The sequence below is a fragment of the Plecotus auritus genome (assembly GCF_963455305.1).
Source record: "Plecotus auritus genome assembly, chromosome: X".
NCBI lineage: Eukaryota > Metazoa > Chordata > Mammalia > Chiroptera > Vespertilionidae > Plecotus > Plecotus auritus.
In genome coordinates, this window is record NC_137784.1 from 115,911,572 (window position 1) to 115,919,399 (window position 7,828).

At 47.3% G+C, this 7,828-nt stretch overlaps 1 pseudogene across 1 annotated transcript; it reads right to left on the reverse strand.

Annotated features, from left to right (window-relative positions):
* Positions 1-4,874: 4,874 nt before the first annotated feature.
* Positions 4,875-6,449, reverse strand: LOC308239853 (D-3-phosphoglycerate dehydrogenase-like; annotated as a pseudogene). The gene has a single exon. The product of its transcript is annotated as a D-3-phosphoglycerate dehydrogenase-like (transcript).
* Positions 6,450-7,828: the final 1,379 nt, after the last annotated feature.

Genomic DNA, 7,828 nt, shown 5'->3' on the forward strand with positions numbered 1-7,828 from the left:
CTGCAGGAGGTTGGCCAGCCAGGGAGGGACCAAGGGAGTGCTCCAGGGCATGTCTGGCCCATCTCGCCCAGTCCCAATCGGCCAGACCCCAGCAGCAAGCTAACATACCAGTTGGAGTGTCTTCCCCCTGGTGGTCAGTACATGTCATAGCAACTGGTTGAATGGTCGAACGAATGGTTGGACACAGCATATTAGGCTTTTATTATATAGAATTATACTTGGCTTTTCATTAATTCTATGGTAAATTTTCTAAGAGAAATAATGAGACATACAATAATAGGCATGTAATGCATATATTTTTATTTATTAGAAAATGTTTTGGGAGAAAATCATTTCCTTATGTTTGATGATTCACTAGAAGGACTCATGGGACTCAACATATAGATGCAGTCAAAACTTTTATTACACCAAAAGGATATACAATAGGATCAGCAAGGGAAAAAGACACAGGTGGATTCTGGAGAAATCCATGTAGTCTTCCAATGCTTTTTCTCTCCTATGAGGGGACACACCAAGTGTGCTCCTTTCTCTAGCAGTAAAAAAGACATTAATATATGTGCTATGTTTCTGCCCAGGGAAACCCATAAGAGACTCAGCATTCATAGTTTTTAAAGGGAGCTGGTTACATAGGCACACTCTGCCTAGCAACTATAAAATTTCAGACTCTCAAAAGGAAAGCAAGTGGTCACCATAAATCACATCCTTTGTACAGTCTAGGTATAGCAAACCAGTCTTATTAGTCAAGAGATGATTAAATTTCAAATTCCCACATGTAAGCCAAAGATCTACCTTTCAAACAGGCCTTTCTAAAATTTGCACTTCAGACTTGCTGTGTTAACTCTTTTTTTGCACAGTCTATCCCCTTGGCCCTTGACTACAGCACCGTTACAGTAAAACTATTATTCACAGGAGTCCATGGGGCAGGCTGAGACTAACCTGCATATTGATCTCAGTCATGCCTCCATGGTTCCTGAATTTAGCTGGTTAAAACAAATTACATAAAAGGTCTATCTTAAGTTTCTTTAAAAAAATCTTTATTGTTGAAAGTATTACATATGATCCCTTTCCCCCCCCCCATTGACCCTTTCTAGCCCACCCCTGCCCCCAAGCCTCCACCATCCTATTGTCCATGTCCATTGGTTATGCATATGTACATACAAGTTCTTTGGTTGATCTCTTCCCACAAATCCCACTCCCCAGCCCCTGCTTCTATGTGTCTGGATCTATTTTGTTCATCAGTTTATTTTGTTCATTAGAATGCACATATGAGTGAGATCATGTGATACTTGTCTTTCTCTGACTGGCTTATTTGGCTTAGCATAATACTCTCCAGGTCCCTCCATGCTGTCTCAAAGAAAGCCTTCTTTTTTACTGCTGCATAGTATTCCATGGTGTAAATGTATCACAGCTTTTTTATGCACTCATCTATTGATGGTCATTTGGGCTGTTTCCAGATCTTAGCTATTGTAAATTGTGCTGCTATGAACATAGGGGTGCATACATTCTTTCTGATTGGTGTTTCAGGTTTTTTAGGATATAGTCCTAGCAACGGGATCACGGGGTCAAATGGCAGTTGCATATTTAATTTTTTGAGGAAATGCCATACTGTTTTCCATAATGGCCGCATCAGTCTGTATTTCCACCAGTAGTGTGCTAGGGTTCTCTTTTCTCCACATCCTCACCAGCACTTGTCATTTGTTGATTTGTTGATGGTAGCCATTCTGACAGGTGTAAGGTGATACCTCATTGTTTTAATTTGCATCTCTCCAGTGATCAGTGACTTTGAGCATTTCTTCATATGTCTCTTGGCCATCTGTATGTCTACTTTGGAGAAGTGTCTGTTTAGGTCCTTTGCCCATTTTTAATTGGGTTGTTTGTCTTCCTTTTGTTAAGTTGTATGAGTTCCTTATATATTGAATAACAACCCTTTATCAGATGTATCATTGCCAAATATGGGCTCCCTTTTCAGTTTGTTAATGGGTTCTTTTGCTGTGCAGAAGCTTTTTATTTTGATGTTGTACCATTTTTTAATTTTCTCCTTAGTTTCCATTGCCCTAGAAGATGTCCCTGCAAACATATTACTATGAGAGGTGCCTGAAATTTTCCTACCTATGGTTTCTTCTAGGATTTTTATGTTTTCACAACTTACATTTAAGTCTTTTATCCATTTTGAGTTTATTCTTGTGTATGGTGTAAGTTGGTAGTCTAGTTTCATTTTTTTTTGCATGTATCTGTCCAATTTCCCCAACACAATTTATTGAAGAGACTGTCTTGATTCCATTGTATGCTCTTGCCTCCTTTCACATACAATATTTCATATACAATATTTCATTGTATGTGAAATATTAATTGAGCAAAATGGAGTGGGTAAATTTCTGGGTTCTCTATTCTGTTCCATTGATTGATATACCTGTTCTTATTCCAGTACTACGCTGTTTTGAGAACATTGGCTTTGTATAATAACTTGATATCTGGTATTGTGATCTCTCCAACTTTGTTCTTCTTTCACAAGATTGCTGTGGCTATTCAGAGTATTTTTTTATTCCATATGAATCTTTGGAGAGTTTGTTTTAGATCTGTGAAATATGCTGTTGGTATTTTAATAAGGATTGCATGGAATCTATAGATTGCTTTGGGTAGTATGGGCATTTTAATGATGTTAATTCTACAAAACCATGAACACGATATATTCTTTCACTTGTTTATACCTTCCTCTAGCTCTTTTTCCAACGTCCTATAGTTTCCGAGTACAGGTCTTTTACCTCCTTAGTTAAGTTTATTCCTAAGTATCTTAATTTTTTTGTTGCAATTGTAAATAGGATTGATTGTTTACTTTCTGTTTCTGAGAATTCATTATCGTACCTACTAATAGACAAACATGTAAATTGACTGTACCTCCGCTACGCCCACAGGCAATCAGAGTGAGTATGCAAATTAGAAGGCCAAAGATGGTGGCTGCCCAGCTGCTCCAGGCGCGGAATCGCCCCACGGGGCAGGACACCTGCTATGAGAGGGAGGGCGGGGGGCAAAGGGATCTACAGGAGTGGAGTGCTGCAGCCAAAAAAGACTGCAGACTCCGGCTGGAGTCTGCAGCGAAGACAAAGAAGGCAGACTCTGGCCGGAGCAAAGGCCTGGGTCCTGGGTGCCGGAGGAAAACCAGTGCTGGAAGCCAAGAGAAGGAAGGCCTATTGCACGAATCTCTTCATGCAACGGGCCTCTAGTTGGTATATAAAAATGCCATAGATTTCTGGGTGTTAATTTTGTATCCTGCTACATTGCCGTATTCACTTATTAAATCTAGCAGTTTTTTTTGATGGACTCTTCAGGGTTTTCTATGTACGATATCATGTCATCTGTGAATAATGACAGTTTTACTTCTTGTTTTCCAATTTGAATGCCTTTTATTTCTTCTTCTTGTCTGATCACTATAGCTAACACTTCTAGTACTATGTCAAATAGGAGTGGTTAAAGTGGGCATCCACGTCTTGCTCCTCTTCTTAAGGGAAATGTTTTTATTTTTGCCCACTGGGTATGATGTTGGCTGTACGTTTATCATGACTCCTATAGTATGACCCCTTTATTTCCACTTTTCTGAGACTTTTTATAAAAAAACTAGAGGCCCAGTGCATGATTAAATCATGCAGGTAGGGTCCCTAGGCCTAGCCTCCTGTGATCAAGACCATCTTCTGCCTGTTTGCCAGTCCCCAGGCTGAATGCTGCCTCCGCCGCTGGGCTATCAGGCCATTGGGATCACCAGCTCATCCCCGGCTGCTCCGGGGCTCAAGTCTGTGGGAAACCGGGCACCAGAGACTTCACCTCTATGCATGTGTGCTGGGCTGGCCACTGATGGAATGTGCTGCCTGCTTGGGGCCGCTCACATGGGTGCCACCACTGCCACTGCCACTGCTGCTGGGGCTTGAGGCACTGGCGGAGGCTGCGGGGCACGCCCACAACCTACCTGTCTCAGTGTGAGCGGCCCCGAGGGGGCAGTGCATTCCATCAGTGGCTGGCCCAGTGCACGTGCATGGTGGTGAAGTTGCCAGTGCCCACTTTTCCAAAGGTCTGAGCCCTTGAGCAGCTGGGGATGAGCTGGTGATCCCAAATGGCCTGATAGCCAGCCTAGTCCTCCCGCCACCCACCCCGATTCCCCTGTTCACCATCGCTGATCCATTGGAGCCTGCAGGCCGGGGGTTCGGGGTAGAGACCAAGAGGTCAGAAGTTCAGCCTGCTTGCCAGTCACCAGTCCCCAGTCCTCCCCCGCCCCTGCTCACTGGTGGGGGGCAGGGAGGGACCAAGAAGTGGTCAATGCCACCTCATGGCGACCGGTCGTTTGGTCGTTTTGGTCGTGATGCCTCTTGGCCTTTTATTATGTCGACTAGTGGCCTGGTGAACAAAATTTGTGCATGGAGGGGGGTGTTCCCTCAGCCCAGCCTGCACCTTCTCCAATCGGGGACCCCTTGGGGGATGTCAGACTGCCGAACATCCCTCTTGCAATCTGGGACTGCTGGCTCCTAACCACTCACCTGCCTGCCTCCCTGATCGCCCCTAACTGCCTCTGCCTGCCTGCCTGATCACCCCTAACTGTACTCCCCTGCCAGCCTGATCTCACCCCCAACTGCCCTCCTCTGCCGGCCAATTTCGTTCTGATTGGTTGGTTTCTATGCCAGTCAGTGTCAAAAGCTCTGCCTCGTAGGCAGCCATTGGCTTCTCACAGTTGACCCAGGTTTGGTTCTTTTTTTTGAGGGGGGGAGGGTGGGCTGTTTATTAAGTGGTTATTACAGGGGTTAGACCACATAAATGATGTCAGCCCTGGGAATGTGATCTGTCAGTGTTGATCACAAAGCCCCCAAGGCTGGTCCTGGTGAGCCCCAAGGTCAGAAATGAACCTGAAAGGCCTCAGTCACATGCTGCTTCCAGGTGTCCAGGCTGGGCAGCAGGGAGGAGATGCCCATGACGTGCCAGGTCTCCCCATTGGACACCACCGAGGTCTGGTAGGACAGCAGCTGCACACCTGCCTCTGCCAGGAGCCCAGTCATGGTAGGCAGCATGGCAGGGTTGGAGGGCTGAGCCCGGAACAGGAGCAGGGGAAGACCCCTGCGGAGAAGCACTTCTGGTCTGAAGGCAGCTCCGTTGAGTGCCTGCAGTACAGGTGTGGTATCCTGGACAAAGCCCACAGCCTGTTAAAGGGCACCTGCCAGGGCCACGCTCAGGAGGCCTTCCCTGCACCCTTGCTCTCTTGGCACAGTGGGGTTATGGGAGGCAGTTACATTGAGGCTGACCTCCTTCACCAGCAGCTTGGCTTTCACCAAGTTCACATCCGACAATGACTGCGGGGCTCAGGCAATTCCTGGCATTCTTCAGGGATAAGCCCTGCATTACCACCTGGATGGTCCCTTTGGGGGACCCTGCCAGGCTCGCATCAGAGTCCTGAGAGCTTCTGCCAAACTGATCCAAGGTTTGGTGTGCAGAGAGAAGGAGCTGGTAAGGGCCTGGGCATTCACAATCCCTGCGAGGGCTCTCCCCTTCACCATGTCCATGAACTGGACAGCGATCTCCTCCCCACAGCGGCTCTGGGCCTCCTTGGTGCTGGTGCCCAGGTGGGGGCAGTTGATGATGTTCTCATGGTCCACCAAGGCACGGTCCCGAGGCGGCTCCTCTGTGAACACATCCAGCGCTGCACCCGCGCATTGCCCCGACGGTAGGGCCTGGAATAGGGCGCCCTTGTCCACGATCCCTCAGTGGGCACAGTTCACCAGTGCTCGCCCTTCTTGCACAGGGCTAAGGTGCTGTCATTCAGCAGGCCTGTCGTGGAGGGCAGGAGAGGGGTGTGCACAGTGATGAAGTCACAGAGGGGCCAGATCTCCTCCAGGGGAAGCTGCTGAATGCTGAAGGAGGCTGAGACCTCTGGTGAGATGATGGGGTGGTACCCTACAGTCTTCATCCCAAAGGACTGCATGCGGATGGCCACCTCTCTCCTGATCCTCCCCAGGCCAAGAATTCCCAGCGTCTTTCCATTCAATTCAGTTCCCATGAACTTCTTTCGGTCCCATTTGCCATCCTTCATTGAAGCCGTCACCTGGGGAATCTGCCTGGCCAGACACATGATCATCCCACAGGTGAGCTCCGCAGCACTAAGCCTGTTCCCATTGGGAGTGTTCATGACCAGGATGCCCTTCCTCGTGACGGCCTCCAGATCCACGTTGTCCATGCCGGTGCCAGTCCTGCCCACCACCTGGAGCTTCTCTGCTGCGTTGATGACATCAGTGGTCACCTTGGTGGCCAAGCGGATGATAAGGCCTTCACAGTCCTGCAGCTCAGCTATCAGCTCCTCTTTGCTCAGGTTCTGCTTCTCCACCACCTGCATGCAGCCCTCCATCTTGCATGATCTTCTGGCAGCAAGGGTTCAGGCTGTCACTGATGAGCACTTTCTGTAGATTTGGGAAGGCCATTGCTGGAGCGGCTGTGGGATCCATGCTCTCCCTGGACAAAAATACATCTAAGCCCCCAGTTTTGGTTCTGATTGGTCAGTTTCTATGCCAGTCAGCGTCAAAAGCTCCGCCTCCTAGGCAGCCATTGGCTCTTCACACTTCACCCAGATTTGGTTCTGATTGGTCAGTTTTTATGCCAGTCAGTGTTTCTGGGCCTATCAATGGGGCCTGATCAGAAAGGAGGAGCTGATCAGCAGCCCAGGTAGAGTCCTGAAGGCAAGGCTGCTGGCCAGACTGGGAGAGAAAGAGAGAGGCAAGTGCTGGTCAAAAGCTTCCACAGAGGCAACGGATTAGTCCCTGCTTCTCTCTTCAAGCCTCTCTCTGGCCCTGATTCGCAGCCCCCTCAGCAGTTAGTGCTGGGGCACCCCACCTGCAGTGGAAGCCGTCAGTGCTGGGTTGCCGTGGCAACCCAGCACTGACTTCTGTTCTGGTCCAGCTTCGGTCCTAATGGTGTTACACCCTGGCTCTTTATTATAGAGATGGTTGTTGGATTTTGTCAAATGCTTTATCTTTGTCTTGATATGATCATGTCATTTTTGTCTTTCAATTTGTTCATGTGATGTATCACATTTATTGATTTGTGAATATTGTAGCAGTCCTGCATCCCTGGAATAAATCCCAGTTGGTAATGGTGTATGAATCTTTTTAATATATTGCTGGATCTGATTTGCTAATATTTTGTTGAGGATTTTAGCATCTGTGTTCATCAAGGATATTGGCCTATAATTCTCTTTGTAGTGTCTTTATCTGGTTTTGCGATTAGGATAATGCTGGCCTCATCATAAGAGGTTGGATGTGTTCCTTCCTCTTGGATTTTTGGAATAGTTTGAGGATAGGTATTAGTTCTTTGAATATTTGGTAAAACTCCTCTGTGAAGTGGTGCAGACCAGGGCTTTTGTTTGCTGGGAGTATTTTTTTAAATATATTTTTATTGCCGAAACCGGTTTGGCTCAGTGGATAGAGTGTTGGCCTGCGGACTGAAGGGTCCCGGGTTCGATTCCGGTCAAGGGCATGTACCTTGGTTGTGGGCACATCCCCAGTGGGAGGTGTGCAGGAGGCAACTGATCAATGTTTCTTTCTCATCGATGTTTCTAGCTCTCTATCCCTCTCCCTTCCTCTCTATAAAATATCAATAAAATATATTTAAAAAATATATTTTTATTGATTTCAGAGAGGAAGAGAGAGGAAAAGAGAGATAGAAACATCAATGATGAGAGAGAATCATTGATTGGCTGCTTCCTGCACGCCCCTCCCTGGGGATCGAGCCTGGACCCAGGCATATGCCCTAACTGGGAATCGAACCTGTGACCTCTTAGTTCCTGGGTCAACACTCAACCGCT